The sequence below is a fragment of the Macrotis lagotis genome, chromosome X (genome assembly GCF_037893015.1).
Source record: "Macrotis lagotis isolate mMagLag1 chromosome X, bilby.v1.9.chrom.fasta, whole genome shotgun sequence".
NCBI classification, from domain to species: Eukaryota; Metazoa; Chordata; class Mammalia; order Peramelemorphia; family Peramelidae; genus Macrotis; species Macrotis lagotis.
The window spans coordinates 617,549,139-617,566,418 of NC_133666.1; the positions used below are offsets into that span (position 1 = coordinate 617,549,139).

A 17,280-nucleotide genomic window follows, 5' to 3' on the forward strand; every position below is an offset into this window, starting at 1 on the left:
CAGTTCTCCTATATTCAAGCCCATGGATAACTCAAGATAAACCTTATACTTTCCTTGTATCAATAAAATACCATTAATAAAGGCATAGTAAAAATAGATTATATGAATGAATAAAGATAAGAAAACTGAGAGAATTTGCCAAGAGAAGAAGTAAAAACAAAATCTAAATCTCTCTTGACCTCAAGGTTAAAGTTCTGTCCACTAATGCTGACTCTACCAATGAGTACATAAGAGTCCATAAGATATTATGCCAGAAATATATGACCTGAAATGGGAGTGGGAAGGAGGTAGGGAAACTATTCTTGAAATGAAAGTGAGAAATAAAAATGTGCTGAGATCCAAAAAATTGTAATGACCTTCAGCACAAGTCTTGAGTAAGTCTTCTATGGAGGACTCATTGAAGGATGTTAGTAAGGATTGAAGAAGATGAAAAGTCCATAGAGCACTTAGAAAACATCTAGATGTATTCTGACTCAGAGATACAATGATGGAGATTGTTCTAAAGTTTGGTAGCTACTCTCAAAAATACATGCTGTTGCCACAGAGCCTTTTGGTGACTTCATCTGGGTAGGTAGTTGAGAAGACCAAAAAGCAGAGGATGAGGTGGGAAGTAGAAAGAGGAAGCAATCCAGGTTGAACCCTCCAGAACCTGTAGGCCAGTTTGGCTGAGAAACATAAACAGATCTTTAAGAATCCAATCAGGTAATTCATTTGAACACTCGAATTGACTTTGGCCAACCTATGTAAACATTTTTTGTAAGCTAACAGCAGTGCCTAGAGACCCATTGTTTACCAGATAGGGAGAAATGTCTACAAGAAACCTATTATACAAAATAGGATTTAGTAACAGGAAGACTTGCTGTATAAACCAAATTGGAGTTCTTAACCTTGATGGAGGCTGCTAGATAAATTCATCGGATCATAGGATCATACTTCTATGGCCAAAAGAGATCCTCAAAGATCTTGTCTCCTTTGACACAACCGGTCATGCAGTGGGTAAAGAGCTAGACCTAGAATCACAAAGTCTAGTGTTCAAATTCAATCTTGGACCTTTATTAGCTGTGTGAACTTGGGCAAGTCATTCTACTGCCTCAGGTTCCTCAAATGTAAAATGAGTATTATAGCACCCAACCCCCAGGCTTATTGTGAGGATCAAATGACATAATATTTGCAAAGTACTTGGTAAACCTAAAAATGCTATATAAATCAATACTCTACAAATTGTGTTTCCCCTATATAATTAAGAACTGCAGGAGGAGATGCAGTCAATGTAAGAGGAGAGAGAATGGGATGAAGTGATGTGGGATGGCTTCTTGGAGTAGTTGATTTTATAGAATGAATTTACATTGGACCACACAGGATGTATCAGATTCTAATAGTTAAAAGAGAGTATGAGGGCAAGTTCCTCGATCTCTTTCTGACTTAGTTTCTTTAGTGGGAATAATGACAATAATAATAGCATCTAGCCTTGGGCAAGCCACTTTAACCCCATTTGCCTTGCAAAAACCTAAATTATAATAATAATATTAATAATAATAGCATCTATCTCCCAGGTTTGTTGTAGGATAAAATGAGATAATATTTGCAAACTGCTTTGTAAACCTTAAATACTATATAAATCAATACTTTACAAATAGTGTTTCCTCTAAGAACTACAAGAGGAGATGCAGTGCAAGAGGAGACAGAATGGGATGAAATGATGAGGAATGGCATCTTGGAGGTGACTTTGAAGAATGACCTTAAGTTGACCTTACATTGAATCTTAAAGGATAAATCAGATTCTAATAGGCAAAAGAGCATGAGAGCAAGTCACTCAATCTCTTAGTTTCTTCAAATGGGAATAAGGATAAGAATAACAACCACAACAAAAAATAATAGCACCTACCTCCCAGATTTGTTTTGAGGATCAAATGGAATAGTGTGACTGACATACAGTAAGCACTAAATAAATGCTTGCTTCCTTTATAGATGAAGACAATGAATCTTATACCTCACTCCTTGTCATATAACCTTTGATCCTCTACCACTGGCCTCTTGACTATTCCTTGAACAAGACACCCCATCTCTCAGGTCCAGACATTCTTTTTAGCTGTTCCTCATGCCTGGAATTCTCTCCCTCTCTAACTCTGCCTCCTCACTTCCCTGTCTTCCTTCAAGTACCAACTCAAATCCCACCTTCTATAAGGAAGCCTTCCCAAACTCCTCCTAATTCTAGTGTTTTCTGTCTGTTATTTAATTATTTATCCTGTTTACAACTTGCTTGGTATATATTTGTTTACATGTTGTTTTCCTCATTAGATTGTAAACTCTTTAAGAGAGACACTGTCTTTTGCCTCTTTTTATATCCCCAGAGTTTAGCACAGTCCCTGGCCCTTCATAGGCATTTGTTGATTGTTTATTAGGTCTCAGGTAATGAATTTGAAATTCAATTCAAAGAATAAGTTGATAATCTGTTGCTCTATGTTCTGATCCTAGCAATGAGTGACTTCTGCCTTCGAGAGTTAGGTCATGGCAGTGACCAAATATTGTCTATTATTGTCCAGGGAAGGTCAATGTGAGTGCAGATGTTCTGTCTGTTAAGTCCCATATGTCAGAATCCTTGGTGGTCCCCACTGAAGTGGTAAAGGCAATCTGTGACATCACAAAGCAGAACTGCACAACACACATACAAAAAACTGAAGCTTCAAATCTAGGACTTCAGAGAGTATGCAAAGATATCAGTAAGTATTATCAAACTTAATCAATCTCCTTTACCTGAATGTTCATAGATATTGATAACAAGGACAGTTACAGATCGAAGGGGACATAAGAAATGATATAAGCAAGGATTTCCACCCACTCAGTGAATACTAGAATAAAGGAAAAGGCAAGGGTTGAAACTATTTAGTGGAATGATGGCCCATATTCTTAACAGCAAATTTAGGAAGAATTTTTATGCTTACACTGTACTTTCCAAGCATCATCTTATTTGATCCTTACAACAACCAAATGAAGTCAGTGGGTATCTACATTTTACAAACAAGGAAACTGAGACACAGAGTGCCCTAAAGAGTACTACAAGATTAGTAATACCTGTGAAAAGAATTCAAACCTAGGTCTTCCTGACTCAAATACAGCACTCATTCCACTACATCATGCTGTCCCTCAAACTGACTCTACAAGAGATACAAAAAAAAAATCAGTTAGTGATGAGGTCTCTCAGAGACAAAGGAAAGTTAAAGATGAGAGTCTGTACCCTTTGACCTAGCAATGCCACTACTAGTCCAGAAGAGATGAAAAAATAGGGAGGGAAAGGATTTACTACTATAGTAGCTCTTTTATGGTGACAAGGAACTGGAAATTAAGGGAATACTCATCAGTTAGAGAATGACTGAACAAATTATGGTGATTAAGATGAAATACTATACTATTATAAGAAATGGTGAACAGGATGCTCTCAGTAAAAAACTTAGATGAGCAAATGCAATGGGAAATGTACTATATACAAAGTAACAGAAATGTTGTAGGAGGATGCTCAGTGTACATGACTTACCTTTCTCAGCAATGCTATGATCCAAAAGAACTCTGAAGGACTTATGATAAAAAACATTATCCATCCCAAAAACAGAGCTGATGGTATATGAATACATCTTGAAATACACTTTTTCAAACTTTATTTTTCTTGAGGTTTATTTTTTGTTTGGGAGGGGGAAAGTTATGCTTACTTTCACAATATGACTATTATGGTAATATTTTGCATGACATATTTTAACCTATATCAAATAATTTGCTTTCTCAATGAGGAGGACTGAGGTGAGAGGAAGGTATAGAATTGATAACTCAAGGTTTTAAAAGTGAATATTGAAACTTGCATGTAACTGGAGAAAAATAAAATAAATATAAATTTGGAAAGTAATAGGTTAGTGAAAAGCCACTTCATATCAAGTAATTAAAATATAAAGTAATTTGTCGATCTACCAAATGTCCTGGGGAAATGGTCAGGACCCAGCAAAGATAACTATGCACCACTTACCTGATTGCCCATACAGATGTTACATATAACCCTTGGCAAACAGGATTGGGAATAAAGATATTGAAAAAGCATCTCCAAGAATGTCCTATATACCAAAAAATCAATGAATTAATCAAGAAACATTTATTAAGCATCTACTTTACTAAGTCACCGAGTTAAGCATTGGGGATACAAAGAGACAAAAAAAACAGTCTCTTCCCTCAAGAAGCTTACAGTCTAATGGGGGAGATGACATGTAGATAAATTTATATATAAGATAAAGAGAAAATAACAGAAGACACTAGAATTAAGAGGGCTCAAGGAAAACTTCTCATAGAAGGTGGGGTCTTAGTTGACACTTAGAGAAAGTCTGCAAAGTCAATAGATATTGATAATCTCCATTAGTAAAGGGAATTTTTTTCACTATTGGTTCTCCATACAAAATGAAATTACAGGTAAGTGTGGGCCAAAAATAAATAAATAAAATAAAAAACACAAATAAACAAAAAGCACAGCACTTTAAGGTTTTCAAGAACATGTAAGGGGCAGGTGACATTGGTGGGCACCATGTGGAGAAAGGAGAGAGAATTGAAACTCCCTCCTCTATCATCTGTGAATAGCTTTCATTTAAACCTATATGGCCAAGAAAGACAAATAATATGAAGCAGCTGCCCACATAGCTCCTTTCTTCTCAGCCTGCCACTATCACTGGTTCTTGATTGATTTCTAGGAGTAGTTGAATTCAAATGGGGCAGATTTGTACAGTCCAATACCACTTTCCTTCTTTACTCTAGAACCCCAAATGCCCAGATTACCTCACTAATCAACTCTTCCACTGCCTTCTTCGATTGCCCTAGAACATGGGTTCTTAATTTGAGTTCATTCCCATAAGGTAATTTCCAGGAGGTAAAAAATTGTATCTTTAGCATGTCTTTCCTTCAATTGTGAATGTGTGGGCCACAAACCAAAGTAGAATTAGCAGAACCTATGGCTTTAGCAATGAAAATCACAGACATTTTTATGTTTCATTATAATTATTGAAAATATTTACAAATATTACATGCTTATCACTATTTGGAAATTACTATAGTTATTTAGACATGCCACTAGATTATATGTGATCACAGTCTATGAACAAAATATATTTCAATATAATTGGTTGCCTTTTTAATTTTAAACATTTTATATATTTTTAAAATCTTATTCTGATGTTTTTATAAACTATAATCAGATTTCCAATGAGGTTCATAATAGACACACAAAAAGGCTAAGAACTGCTGCTTTGGAAGAAGGAACATTCTTTTTTCCTTCCACTCACAACTTAGAATTTCTGCTGGCCAATAGATTTTTATAAGCCATAATTAATACCAATAATGAATCCCATCAAGTGATCCCATTACTTTATTTCAAACTGGATTTTTCCATTGAGCTGGAACTATTTTACATAATCATAACTTCTACTAGAGCAAATTTGAACCGTTTCATGGGATTCACTTTCGGTATTAATCTGGTTGTTGTTGGTCAGTAGTTTTAGTCTTGTGTGACTCATTATCCCAAAATTGGGGTGGGTTTGAAGGGTTTATAGTGCAGGAGCATGATCAAGTCCAAAGGAGTGTTGCCAGGTGGGAAATGATGAAATGGCTGCCCTATGCACCTTTCTTAAATGTAGAATCTGGAAGGAGATCTCCATTGTCTACCTGTCACTAAACAATAAAACTTGCCATTGCTATTACATGTAACACCTTAGACATGCATCAAGTGAACATGAACTATTCCTCTACCATACATACAAAGGTATAGTTATTTAAAATGTATCTAAATGTATTTATTAATAGCTAATAATAATAAAATGCATCTTTAATTAAAATGCATGGAGTTCAACCTTACCACATTTTGTATTTTCCAGACTGAGAGCCTTCCCATCACCATCTGTCACCACCTCACTCTGAATTTTGGGTTGACTCCACCAAAAGCCCTAAGCAGATCATCAAGACTCAAGGTAGCAAAAGAAAATAAACTGTTGTTACTTCTTACATCTCGGACACTCTTGAGCATTTTCTCCATAGACAAAGTTATCTTCATTTCTATTCTTTCCATCTTCTGGGGGTCACAGAAACCTGATCATTCTCTCTGATAAGGGATGTTTTTTTCCTCTTATGTCCCATCCCTTTCAATAGTCTAGTTCTAAAATATAATTAAAATCACCTTTGAGTCACCTATTATTATTATCAATAATACTAAATACAAACCATGAGTAGAATGCTAACACCAAAAAAATACAAAATTTGTGTTTCTCCTTGGTTGTCATTAAATATTTTTAAAATATCTCCAATGCTCCGGGCACTATATTTGGTGCTAAGGAAACAGTAACAAAGAAAAAACAGTTCTTGCCTTTGAGGGATTTCTATTCCACAGGGAAACAGAACATTAGAAAATGCAAAATAATTTGAGGAGGAAAAGTTTATTAATAAATGTAGGAAGTTAGGGCCAAAAAGAGAAATTTCTGAGTTCAGGATCATAGATATTGGGTTGATGATGAGATCTAAGTTGGAATTGTCCTTTGTGTGTGATTGAAGTAGAATGAAGACATAGATCATGGCAATTAAGAAGGACAGAATGTTAGAGGGGAAGTCAGTCCATATATATTGCAATATTCAAGTAGGGGGTAAGGGGTTGGTGGAGAGAAAGTCTGTGAACCAGGTAGACTCTAAACTTAATGTAGGATGAAGGAGACCAAACTAGAGACTGAGAGAAGATTTTTGACAGCTTTTGACCTGAGTCATATGAACAGATGAAGTGGACTTCTAAGAGGAGGGCTTGCTAAGTGGTGATGGCAAAGGAAGTATTTCGAAGTGTCAGAGGAAGGCAGAGTATGTTTTTTTTTCTCTCTCTTGCCCAGGTATGTATACATTTGGTGATGGTTGTGGGGATTGAGGGGAAGATGAGGAGGTATGATTCAAGCTGGAAAGACTGGATCTTTCCCCCAGAGAGAGAAGTATAATCTACATATTACGTAGATTGCCACCTGAAATGAGTAATGATTCGTTAGCATGTCCCCAAGCTTATCTGACCTAATTGTAAAGTGCTTAGTATTTATAGGCACAAATAAATGTTGACTATTATTATTGTTGTTATTAACTCAAAGGTAGATACCTGTTCATCCTAGACTGTAGCATTTTCAATTGACTCCATAGACCTCTGTCTATTTTTGTATTAAATCTCACAGATCCTGATGCCCTTAGAACACTTTGAATCCATCTATATTCTGGCTAGAGTCATTTACCTGGGTTGGAGTTCTGTTTTTGATTTTTTTCTTAGAGCTGTATCTAGACTGGCATTGGAGATAGTTTAAAAATATTTGATGTGTTGAATTTATTTGAAATTCCTGTATTCCCTTCCTGAGACACAGATGTCTTACTGGTCATTCTGGATAGACCTCATTGGTCCATTCTATAATCTTGTGTTCACTCTAAAGATCTCAGAAAAGGGGGAAGCTAGGGAATGTAATGAATAGTGCACTAAACCTGGAGACAGGTTCAGTTCAAATCCTGCCTCAAATACTTATTGATTCCCAGATCCTGGGAAAGTCACTTAACCTCTGTGTGCCTCAGTTCATTAACTGTAAGATAATATCTTTATCCACTTTCCAAGGTTAAATGAGAAAATTTTTCTAAAGTATTTAGCACAGTGCCTAGCATGTAGGAAGTGTTATATGTTAGCTACATGACTTATTTAATCATTAATATTCTCCACTTGCTGAAGAAGTCAAAAGGAAAGTGGGAAGGAGTAGAGAGAGAAAAACTTCAAATAATAGATTTTCTTTCCTTACACTTTCCATAGTATTTACTATATTTTTAATGATTAATTCCAAAATTTTCCCAAGAATTAAAGTCAAATACCCTGGAGAGGGTTAATATATTTGTGAAATGAAGCTGGAAAGGATATCAATTCTAGCCATTTCAGATTAAGTCCTGAAAGACTTTAGTGAACCGAAAACTCAAAATTAGTCATTAAAGTGGCAAGCAAAAATGCTTAATGCTATCTAAAACTTCAATAGAAGCATAGTTTCCAGGAGAGAAGTGGCAGTCTTTCCTTAATCTGCCATGATCATACTACTCCCAGATTATTGTATACAATTATGATCAAATGTATTTTTTGAAATGACATTAGACAAACTGAAATATTCCAAATAGAAGGATGGCCATAATAATGAGGATAAAGATCCTGCCATATGATTTATACTTGAAGGCACAAGCCTGTCATTTATAAAATGATGAAGGATGATACTTGCTCTGCAGAACCAACAATAAGGACCACATGACAGAGATAGTGCTTTGTAAATTTTAAAGCACTATCTATATCTGGTATTGTTATCACCACAGCTCTAATCATGTCAGTGATTAGATCTCTTGACTTCCCACTAGTTTAGCATAACACCTGTTCTCTCCATTCCCAAAGCTATTTCCTATTCTGGACCCTGATCAAGTTTTGATGCAGTAATTTATTAAAAATTTTTCCTGCCACCAAGTTATCCCTGTATTTGCAATCTATACTTTTTTTAGGGTTTTTTTTTTGGTAAGGCAATGGGGTTAAGTGCCTTGCCCAAGGCCACACACACACTTATAAGTGTCTGAGGTCGGATTTGAACTGAGGTACTCTTGACTCCAGGGCCAGTGCTCTATCCACTGTGCCACCTAACCACCCCCCAATCTATACTTTTTAAAAATATTTTTCCAACTACATGCAATGGTACTTTTCAACAATCATTTTTTGCAAGGTTTTGAATTTCACAATTTTCTCCCTTTCTCCCTTCCCTCCTCCATCCCCCTGACAGAAAGCAATCTAGTATAGGCTATATACATATAACCATATTAATCATGTTGTGAAAGAAGAACCAAATCAAACCAGGTGAAAACATTAGAGAGAAAAAACATAATACATAGCACAACTTTTAAAAAAATTGAAGATAAGCAGCTTGGGTCTGCATTTAAACTGCATATTTCCTTCTCTAGATATGGATGTCCAGTCTATCCTTAACAAACTTACCCAGTGTAGGCAAAAAACATATATTTTGGGACTTCCATGGATGACTCTTGTAAGAAAATGAATTATTCTGGATTTTTTAAGGTAATGGGAAATACTATCTATGCTGGGTGTATTCCTGTGTTTCCCCTTGTTTGAGGTAGTAGGGAAAGCAGAAATGTGAGAAAATATGTAGTCATGTGTATGGAACACCTTGGATCTTGCCTTGACTTTAGAAAGTTTTCTAATGATGAAAGGTGCTGTCCATCTCCAGAGAAAGAACTGATGGAGCCTGAATGCAGAGCAAATATGTGTTTATTTTATTTGGGGAATGGGGGGCGGGATTTTCCTGTTAGCATGACTACACATGTATAACCTGTGTCAAATTGCTTACCATCTCAATGAGGGGAATATATAAGAGAAGCAGGGAATTTGGAACTAATTTTTTTTGCAAGGAAATGTGGCTTGCCCAAGGCCGTACAGCTAGGTAATTATTGTCTGAGGCCAGATTTGAACTCAGGTACTCCTGACTCCAGGGCCCAGTGCTCTATCCACTGTGCCACCTAGCCGCCCCAGAACTAAAAATTTTTTAAAAGAATGTTAAAGTGTTTTATATATAATTGGGAAAAATAAAAAATATTTTTAAAAATCTAAAAGATTCCTAATTGACTGAGAGACTATACTTTTAGAATGAAACAATGAATTCAATTCAATGTTCTCAAGTGGAATGATTTCCAAAAATCAATGTAAAGGTTGTCCTCTTGAGAAGATGCTTATATGGTCTGGGTTCTTTTAAGGACTCTTTAAGATTAGATTTTTATCTTAAGCATGATCAGGATAGACTTCTCTAGGGCCAAGGAAATCTAGTCAAGATTTACAATAGATGCTACTCAGTCTGAGAAGGGGTAGATTTCTTTCCTTTGCACATAGAATTTCCTCCTAAAATAACTGAAATTGTTCATTTGCTTTTCCCTTGTAAATAAATCATGGAAGATACACTATTATACTCTGACATGTGTAGAGTCATAAGAAAAAAGGGAAAGGATGTAGAACGGGAAAAAAGACCAAGATAGTGGAAATAGTAGGAATAGTATAATTCACTATTATACTTTGCCGTGTGTAGGAGAAAAGGGAAATGTCAGAATGCCAATAGCAGAAAAGAGCATATTTGAAATTCAAGTTAATTTTAGAAAGCAGTAGAAAGTAAAATCAACTGGTCTCAAAGACACAGGGCCTTCTGTATTGGCTCCAAGTGGAAATAAGGTTTAATACCCATGGATTTGGGAAGGGGGATCTTCCACAGAAGATGTAATGGAGAAGATCCTACCAAATAGAAGTATCCCATGGAGTGTTTGAGCATCACAGGGATGATGTCAAAGAAATTCCTCCTTGGGTACCTGATGTAATCTGAGGTTACTTCCAGCTCTGATATTCTAGGATTCTACAACAAAATTCACTTGAAAAGTTCAAGTCAGAAAGCAATTGCCTTGTGATGAAATGCTCTGTTATTTGCAGAGATGGGGAAATACCACATGTGTTGTCAGAATTGGTCAAGGAGTTGGTTGTTATTGCTGAACTAATTTTCCTTTTTTTTAATTCTTGTAAATCTTGTTTCAAAGTGAAATTCACTGAATTGGGGAGAGGGAAGGAATGTATTCATTCAAGTGACTCTATTGGCCTGTGCCCTAGGGAGGTCCTGGTTCCAGCTGCCCCAGATCTTGGACACAGATCACACTAAAAGGTTGGAAGGAGACTGTGACGTTTGAGAAGTGAGAGCTACATCCTCCATAACATTTCCTGAGTCCTTTTCGGTGTCGGAGGACCAGTGGAGTCTCGGGATCCCAACTGTCATCAGGGGAGCCCCAGGTGTGTGATGCCCAAGTTCAGGGAGCCGAAGGTGGACTTCTAGACTCCTAGGGTCTAATTTTAGACGGCGCCTGCTGGCGGGACAGAAGCTCCCAGGCAAAGGCAGGTGGAACTGAATCATGGGTGTAGGGGCACATCAAGGACCCGGGAGGCAGAAAGGCTGGGGAAAGAAAGAGAGAGAAGAGCTCCTGGGGTAGGGGGTGGGGGGTCCCCAGTCCAGGCACTAGGAGAAGGTAGAAAAAGAGGAAACATCTGGAGAAGAGACCTAGAGCAGCAAGAGGGGCGGGGGACGGAGAAGCACAGAGGCAGAAAGGAGATTAAAGACGAGGGGAGAGAGGGAAGAAGGCGGGGCAGGGACACCGGGGAGGTGGCCCACCCCGGCCGACCCCCAGGACCGCGGCCACGAGCCCCTTGGGCAGCCTTCGCAGGGCGCCCCCTCCCCTTCAGGGCGGGGGACGGGCCTCGCCTGGGATGGGCCAGGGGCCAGCCTGTCCCGCGGAAGCCTCCAGGTGGCGGTGGGGAGACTGCGGGGCCGCCCAGGAGGCCGGGGCCCGCGGGCTCCGGGGCAAGAACCGGGCGGGAGCCGAGGAAGCCCGGCGTGCGGTCCGAGGCCCCGGGCTGGGAGGTCACGGTCACGGCCGGTCGTGTTCTCCACAAACGGGGGCTGTCCCGCTCCGACGAGGGGTCTCGAGTTCCGACGTCCCACGTGCTGGGAGCTTTGTGTTCTGTGTTCTAATCCCTCCCTAGCCAGGGCAGCCTGTATTCTGAGCTGCTCCTCCCAGCCTAGACATCCTAAAGTCCGCCCCGGCTCTGAAAGTTGTGTTCCTTGTTCTAAGGACCACCACCACCCTGACACCCTGTGTCCTAAGTCCCCCCAGCTCGGACATCCTTTGTGCTAAGTCCCCCAGATCTGACATCCTTTGTCCTAAGTCCCCCAGCTCGGACATCCTTTGTCCTAAGTCCCCCCAGCTCTGACATCCTTTGTCCTAAGTCCCCCAGCTCTGACATCCTTTGTCCTAAGTCCCCCCAGCTGTGACATCCTTTGTGCTAAGTCCCCCAGATCTGACATCCTTTGTCCTAAGTCCCCCCAGTTCTGACATCCTTTGTCCTAAGTCCCCCAGCTCTGACATCCTTTGTCCTAAGTCCCCCCAGCTGTGACATCCTTTGTGCTAAGTCCCCCAGATCTGACATCCTTTGTCCTAAGTCCCCCCAGTTCTGACATCCTTTGTCCTAAGTCCCCCAGCTCTGACATCCTTTGTCCTAAGTCCCCCAGCTCTGACATCCTTTGTGCTAAGTCCCCCAGCTCTGACATCCTTTGTCCTAAGTCCCCCAGCTCTGACATCTTTGTCCTAAGTCCCCCGGCTCTGACATCCTTTGTCCTAAGTCCCCCAGCTCTGACATCCTTTGTCCTAAGTCCCCCAGCTCTGACATCCTTTTTCCTAAGTCCCCCCAGCTCTGACATCCTTTGTGCTAAGTCCCCCAGCTCTGACATCCTTTGTCCTAAGTCCCCCCAGCTCTGACATCCTTTGTCCTAAGTCCTCCAGCTCTAACATCCTTTGTCCTAAGTCCCCCAGCTCTGACATCCTTTGTCCTAAGTCCCCAAGCTCTGACATCCTTTGTCCTAAGTCCCCCAGCTCTAACATCCTTTGTCCTAAGTCCCCCCAGCTCTGACATCCTTTGTGCTAAGTCCCCCAGCTCTGACATCCTTTGTCCTAAGTCCCCCAGCTCTAACATCCTTTGTCCTAAGTCCCCCCAGCTCTGACATCCTTTGTGCTAAGTCCCCCAGCTCTGACATCCTTTGTCCTAAGTCCCCCCAGCTCTGATATCCTTTGTCCTAAGTCCCCCCAGCTCTGACATCCTTTGTCCTAAGTCCCCCAGCTCTGACATCCTTTGTTCTAAGCACCCCCCGACATTCTTTGACCTAAAGACTCTTCAGCTCTGACATCTTTGTCCTAAGACCCCCCCCCAGCTCTGACATCCTTTGTTCTAAGGCCCCCCCCCAGCTCTGAGATTCACCTTCCACCTCTGACTTGCTGTGTTCTATGTTCTCTGCCAGTTTTGTCATTTTGTGTTCTGTATTCTAGTCTCTCCAAGCTCCAATAGATTATGTTCTAATGTTCCTCCCAGTTCTGCCATTCTATGTTCCAAGTTCCCTTCTAGTTCTAGGATTCTAACATTCTTGAGTCTTGTGGCTGCCCTGACACAGAGGGAGAGTGCATACAAAGAGGGAGCTGCTCTGCCAGCACGGGGAGAAAGGGACTGATGGAAGTCCCAATGGAGTAAAAGAACTCACTTTCTCTCCCCAACATTCTATCATTTGGTTTTCCTCAAGCTAACCTCCTTTCTTCCCCCCTCCCCCCCACTACCTTTCTTTTCCCTGACCCCTCATCTTCTTCATCTTCCTTCTCCCTTGTCTTTCTTCTTTCCTCCTTTTCTCCCTCCCCCACCCACCCCAGAATCAGAATCTGAAGTGAAAAAAGACCTCAGAGGCTGTATGACCCAGCCCATACTTGGTCAACAACCTTCTATATAACACCTTCAACAATTGAGCATTCAATCTTGCCTTAAGACCCCTAGTGAGGGAGAATACAATATCCACCACTGCCCCACACACACAGCTCATTCCACTTTTAGATAGCTCTAATTTTAGGAAGTCATTATCATAACCCCTTCAACCCCCACATCTCATTCCCACCCTGTCTTCTTCCTTCCCCACTTCTGTACCCAGTAATATGGGTGGAGTACCCCATTTCTGAGCATGACTCAGACCACCGGACTAGAGCTCCTCCTCATCTTGGGAAGCAGTTTGTAGGGCAGAGGGCTCTAGGATAGTATTGCCTCCCTGCTTTGAGAATTTTTGCTGATCAGTCACATCTGACCCAACGCCTGCCCCATTCTGCTGCAGAAATCTCCTTGCTTTCAGTTTCCTGGCCTTTTTTACTAGTTAGAACAAGTGACTTGTTCCATGTGAGCATTTTAGCCTCTGACACAGATTGCAATTCATTACCAGTCAAAGTTTGGGAGTTAGATGAGACCCTAAAGGTCATCTTATCCCACCTCCTCATCTTATAAAGAAACTGAAATTTAGAAAAAAGGAAGTGAATTCCCCAAAATTGGAAAGTGGCAGATCTGGGATCTGAACCCAAGGTTTTTCTGGTTCTAAATCCATAATACATTTCTATGTCATAGTGCTTTCAATTATGTTTTCAATTCACAACTCATTTCCCTTATTTCCACTCTCTCTAAACTCCAATCCATTTCCATCTAGCTACCAAAATAATCTAAGGTGGTAAGGCTAACCAAGTCACTCCCTACTCAGACATTTTCAATGGTTGTTCCATAGCAGCTAGGGTCAAAACATTGGTCACCAACTAGCAGTGAGCCTCTCACCTACTCTACTCAACTCAATTCAACCCACTTTTTAGGCATCTACTACATACAAGAAAATAAAAATGAAATTATCCTTCTAACAGGTATATAAAAGACAGAAAATTAAATAACAGGCAATTTGAGAAGGGAAAGAGTACCAAAAACTGAGGAGATAAGGATAAACTTCCATTAGGAAGTGGCACCTGGGCACACTGAGTTATAAAGGAAGTCATGTCTTCTAAAAGAAGAGAGAGGGAATTTCAGGCATGAGGGTCAGCTTCACTAAGCAAGGACAAAGGTGGAGACAGGAGGTGGACTACAATGCCCTGTAAACAATTTGTTCACTTCAACTGGAATTCAGAATATAGGATGAGGAATTGTCTAGAAAAACAGGCTAGAGACAGAACTCTAAGTACCAAACAGGGAAGTTTATAATTTATTCTAGAGGCAATAGGGAGTCACTGAAAAATTTCTGAGCAGACAAGTTCCATGTTCTGATCTGTGCCTTAGAAAGATGGTCTTGGTAGCTATATGGAGGGTAAGAACTGGAGTCAGAAGGAGCTGAGTTCAAATTTGGCCTTATTCACTTACTAGCTGTGTGACCCTGAGCAAGTCACTCAACCTTATTGCTTATCACTAATCCTGTTGCCTCAATTTCTCATCTGAAAAATGAATTGGAGAAGAAATTGTTAATGACTCCAGTATTTTTGCCAAGAAAATCCTAAATGGGGTCCCAGACAGTAAGAAAGAATTGAAATGACTCATCAATAACAAAAGTGAAAAGTCATTTGGAGAAGGGGGAAACAAAACAAAAGAATTCATTAGGAACAATAACTATTTCAATAGTCCCTTCAAGATGGGAAGCCATGTGAATAGAGAGAAGATGATGAAAGATAAAGATGTTTGGGGTTAAAGCTATAAGCCTTAGGAACTGGCTGGATAGGGTACAGGAGGAAAGGTAAAAGAGAGGAGAGGGTCAAAAATGACTCTGAAGTTTCTAACCTAGTTAAAGGAAATATGGTGACAAGCTAAATAGAAATAAGCAAATTTGAAGGAGGAAAAGATTTAGAGGATACTATAACAAATTCACAGATCTTCCAGCAGAAAAGTCTCCCAGATGCCATCTAGCCCAATCCCCTCATTTTACAGATGAGGAAACTGAAGCCTAGGGAGGTTGATTAATAACTTGCCCTTGGCCATATAAGTAGTATCAGAGGTGGAATTTGAACCTAGATCCCAGACTCCTTAGCTAGCGCTCTTTACACTATTCCATGATGGATATGGTAAATTGGAAATGTTTGTGGTTCATCCATCTGGAAAGGTCCAGCAGGTAATTTGCAATGTGGGACTAGAGTATGAGAGAGAGATTAGGGTTGAATGTGTAGATTTTAGAGTCATTGACATGGAGATGATAGATGAATTTATAGGAAAGGGAATTTGATGAGATTACTGGGAGTATTGAAAGAAGGAAAAATGGGCCATAATCAAGCTTTAGAGTTGAGGAGATGGGTGCTGCTTAAGACAGAGAGGATCTATCAAATAGGAAAAGAAACAGAAAGAGAGCAATGTCACCAAAACCAAGGAATGAGAAGGCATCCATGATTAGGGGTGTAGTTGTTAATATAAAGAGTTACTGGGGTGGCTAGGTGGCACAGTAGATAGAGCACCGGCCCTGTAGTCAGGAGTACCTGAGTTCAAATCTGACCTCAGATACTTAATGATTACCTAACTGTGTGGCCTTGGACAAGCCACTTAACCCCATTGCCTTGCAAAAAAAAAAAAAGCCTTAAAAAAAACAAAGAGTTGCCAAGGAGTCAAGGAGAATGTGAACTGAGAAAAATGCATCAGGTTTAGTATGAATAATCTTGGAGAGAACAGATTTAGTCTGAAGTCAGAAGACCGTAAAAAGTTAAGAAAATGGGAGGTGAAGAGATGAAGGCCTAAGGGCTTTTTTTCCCTCTGAGATTTTGTCTATAAAACAGAGATTTTGGGGGGATGTCAGGGTCAACTGCAGCAAAATATCCTCATTACACTTGATCAGACCAGGTATGAGTCGTCCTGTTGTTAGATGGATGTTTGTGTTGTTGTTGGGGGGATGAGGTAGGGATGGTGAGACAGTTGAAGTAAAGTGACTTGCCCAGGGTCACATAGCTAGATTTGAACTCAGGTCGTCCTGGCTCCAGAGTTCTATCTATCAGGTGGTGACCTGACTACCCCTGGTCTTAATGTTGAATAGGTCCTGGCAGGAGGAGGTCAGGTGATAATGTGTACTTCAAATGACAAAGTACAAACTTGGGCTTGAAGCCTTTGCAGCTCAGTAAGGCCTGCCAAGATTTGTGGTCTCCTAGATGGCATAACCTTGAAGAATCCAGGATCACCTTCACATTATCAAAGGAGGACTTTAGCAAGTTATAGTCATAATTAATAATCACATTTACTTGCCACTTTTAAGGTTCACCAATCTCTTTCCTCAAAATAACAATGAAGTATGTAGAGCAAGCATGACTGTTCCCATTTTACAGAGGAAGAAACTCTGATCACACAGATAGCAAGTGGCAGAGCTAGATTATAAAATTCATTTATCCTGAGTACAAGATCAATTCACCCAATCAAAGACTTTCCTCACAACAATTCAGCAGGAAGACATACAAAATTTATCTCTATTTAATAGCTGAAGAAACTGAGACTCAAAAAGGTCAGGTAACCTACTCAGGGTCCCATATCTACATGAAGGGCAGGACTAGGGCTTGCATGCAGACTCAGAGACCAACACTCTTCCCAATTGTTTCTCTGCCTTAACTGGAGAGCTCCTTCCTCCAAACACCCCGTTTTCCTCCTCTTTAGAGAGTGCAATTGAGCCACAGCTTCTCCAGCTGAAATGGCTGGAGCCTCTTCTATTTCTTTCCTCTTCTTTTCTCTTCTCTTCCTCACTATCATTCTCACCCTTTCCCTCTCTCTTTTTTCTCACTCCCTTCTTTCCCTCCATCTTCTTCCCTTTCTCTTTTCTCCCTCTTTCCCTTCTCTCCCTCTCT

The 17,280-nt window shown here is 40.1% G+C and overlaps 1 protein-coding gene across 6 annotated transcripts in view; it reads left to right on the forward strand.

Annotated features, from left to right (window-relative positions):
• The first annotated feature begins 597 nt into the window (after positions 1 to 597).
• GPIHBP1 (glycosylphosphatidylinositol anchored high density lipoprotein binding protein 1) overlaps positions 598 to 17,280 on the forward strand; it is a 37,294-nt gene continuing 20,611 nt past the window's right edge. For 2 of the 6 annotated variants that reach the window (XM_074202944.1, XM_074202949.1), the window contains exons 1-4: positions 598 to 702; positions 2,476 to 2,720; positions 5,898 to 5,990; positions 10,703 to 10,879. The gene's annotated coding sequence lies outside the window, so the exon portion shown is untranslated. The other 4 variants (XM_074202945.1, XM_074202946.1, XM_074202947.1 and 1 more) reach the window with 4 other exon arrangements.